This window comes from Pteropus medius, unplaced genomic scaffold (assembly GCF_902729225.1).
Source record: "Pteropus medius unplaced genomic scaffold, Ma_sr-lr_union100, whole genome shotgun sequence".
Classification (NCBI taxonomy): domain Eukaryota; kingdom Metazoa; phylum Chordata; class Mammalia; order Chiroptera; family Pteropodidae; genus Pteropus; species Pteropus medius.
Genome location: NW_024342466.1, coordinates 279,780 through 282,835, shown reverse-complemented (window position 1 = coordinate 282,835; position 3,056 = coordinate 279,780). Strand labels below are relative to the sequence as shown.

General features: G+C 54.2%; 1 long non-coding RNA gene across 1 annotated transcript; it reads right to left on the bottom strand.

Moving 5' to 3' along the window:
* Window positions 1–654: 654 nt before the first annotated feature.
* LOC120600547 (uncharacterized) lies at window positions 655–2,462 on the bottom strand. Its single transcript, XR_005652218.1, has 2 exons — window positions 1,017–2,462; window positions 655–752 (listed from the first exon to the last, which is right to left on the bottom strand). It is a non-coding gene; the product is annotated as an uncharacterized LOC120600547 (long non-coding RNA).
* Window positions 2,463–3,056: the final 594 nt, after the last annotated feature.

Here is a 3,056-nt window from a genome sequence, read left to right as displayed (position 1 = left end):
TCCGTACCAGCTCCCCGGGCAGAATCCAAATGGGGAGGAACTAAGGGTTGTAAAGGGGAGTTTGTCAAAAGCTGGGCGACTTGCTAAGGATGTCGGGGTGCTACTGGGTCTGAGGCTTGACTGCCGTACTTGTACCTCAGTTTCTGCGGAAGTCGGAACCTCAGCCTTCACGGCCCCCTCCCTTTATACTCCGCAAACATTCCCCTTGTGTTATTTATTTCAATTCATTAAGGATTTACTGAGCACCTGCTGAGGAAAAGACTTGCCGCTGTCCAGCTCCTGTCCAGCTCCCTGACGGCACGAAGTCCAGCATGGGAGATGATTATTAAACACATGGAAAGTGGTTGTTCCTGAGTTCTCCAGTCTTCTGGAGGCCCTTTCCGTGAATAGTCAGGTGAAAATATGAGCCCCCACCCCATTAACCGTGGGAGGCCCCGCACCCTGGCTGGGGTTTAGGGAAGAGAGAATAAACCCCAGAAAATGTCCTTTTGCCACTCACGACAAATACATGTTACTAACGCAGCCCTCAAATCCAAACATTCTCCTCTCCTGCACCTTCGTTCATGGACTTCGCAGCCAGTGTCCACCGAGTTCCTACTATTTTTGAGGTACCGTGCCACGTGATGAACAAGACAGAGCCCTGCTTTAATCTAAGGCGATGCTCCTTAGATTAAAGGACCAGACGGGTGACCAGTCACTAGTTATATAATGGCACAGCTGCCCCATGTGGTACAGAGTCTTTTACCGGAGGCCTGGGGAAAACGAAGAGTGATTACGGAATAGCACGAAGCATCCCTTCAAGTTCAATGGTAGCCTTCCCTAGAACTGAACACTCTGGCCGTTCCCCTCCGAGGGCTTGCTCTCCTGCGATCCCAGCCTCTGGAAGCAGCCCTTGAGCATTTCCTTCCACCTCCCCCTTGTTATGAGTTGAACTGTGCGACCCCCACCCCAACGGACCAACCAGTACCTCAGAATGTGGCCTTACTTAGAAACAGGGTCTTTTCTGAGGTACTCACGTTCAAATGTGGTCATTAGGGCGAGCTCTGATCCGGGATGGTTAGTGTCCTTATAAAAAGGGGAACGTTAGCCACAGACAGACACGCACGGAGGAAAGGCGAGGTGAGGAACAGGGAGAAAGTCACCGAACAGATGACCGAAGTGACGTGTCTGAGCCAAGGAATGCTGAAGATGGTAGCCAGTCATCAGAGCTGCAGGAGGCCAGGAAGGAGCGTCCCGCACAGGTCCCGAGGGAGCGCAGCCCTGCCAACGCCTTGACCTCTCGCCCTAGGACCGTAAGAAGAAACCTTTCTGTGGTTTTAAGTCACCCCGTTTATGGCACTTGGTTCCAGTGGCTTCAGGAAACTACTACACTCTCATTACTGAGATTCAAACTCTCGCCACACATCCTGCAGGAGACCAAGCTTTCCGCCACCTCGCCAGGTGGGGCGAAGAGGCACTTTAAGCTCCTGGAGCCCGCCCTCCCTCACGGCTTTCCCAAAGCCGCGAGTCATTTATCTCCATGATAAACTTTGTCACTTCTCTGGCAAGTCGTTTCGAAGAGGTGAAAGTCAGAAGCTCTGGGTGAAGCAGGGGCTGGGGGCCTGAGTCTCTGCCCAACTGAGGCTCTGTGGCCCCCAGGCGGAAAACTAGACAAGTGACCGCAGGAAACTAGACAAGTGACCGCTGGGCAGCTGCCCTGCCTGTGAGCGTCGGGGCCCACCTGGACTTCAGGGTTTGGAGTCCGGGTCTCTAGAACCTGAAGGTTCGTTGAGGATGCCAACAGATACGTGGTCACCTACCGTACTCCCCCCAGTCCCCCGTAAACGGTCAGGGGGGGAGAGGGACGCCACCAGATCTGGAGGCTGGGGGGCCAACGAGCAGTTTTACCATAAACAGGTGCGACAGGGTCAGGGCAAGGGCAGGAAACGAAGAGACATCGGCGGCTCCAGCTCTGTTGTTTTAGAGGCTGAAGCCTAAGCATTGGGAGCCAAGGGCATGACATGCGCGTTAGCGTGTGTCTGTGGGGGGGGGTGCAGAGACAGGTCCCGAACAGCCCCCGGGACTCGTCCCTGGGTGCGGAGGTTGCAGGGGCAGCCAGACCATCTGCTGGGGGTGTCTCTGCCACCGCCGGCCTGGGGAAGCCCACAGACGGGAGGTGAGGGGGGGCCGCCCAGTTCCTGCAGCCGCCGGTCCGAGCCCAGACTCACACCTGCACCCCCACTTCCAGAAGGCCCTGTGCCGACCGGCCACGGCCACAGCCTCCACCACTTCATGGGGACTCTCCGGACTTCGAAGCCCCTGGACCGGGGTCCCTTCGGGGGTCGCCAGCTTCAGAGACCTGTCCATCAAGTCCATCACCTGGGCGACCTGGACCGGTGATGGGAGGAAACAGAGAGACAGTGGAAGTTCTCACGAGACTCCGCAGAGGCCGGGCTTTGAGAGGAAGGGGGATGGGCGCCGCTGCCGGGGACACACGGTGCTGCTTCTCCCTCCCCGTCCTGGAGTTTCGACCTCTGACCCCGGCAGAGGAGGTCGACGTACCCACGTGTGGACTTTCCATAGCCGCGAAGGGAGAAGCACATCTCTCATCAAAACTCCATTTTAACAATTACAAAAACAAGCCGGAATCCTTGATTTCTGAATTAAACACCCCCTAGAGGGTCGAAACGGAGAAGAACACCAAGGGTTTTAGAAAAGTCACAAAAACGAATGAGCCATCCACAAAATCGATCTCTGTGGCCCAACCTCGGTCAAATGACAGTTCAGTTAAAGGTCATTAACAAATACGCACTGCGATCAATTATTTAAACATAATTTAAGGCAAACGCAGCGCAAAGCCTTTCCAAACCAGACACGATCGATTTGCTGAAAATAATGTTGTACTTCTATGAGACCAGCCAGACCTGAATCAATAAAATCACCCCAACCATAAACCTTTTATCCGACACAGATTCATCATCAATACCTTTTAACAAACCAAGCCTTTGATGTGCCGCTAGGATTCTTGGTCGCGATTTTCCTGAGAAAGCTTATGGCCTAAGAAAGTAATTTGTTCA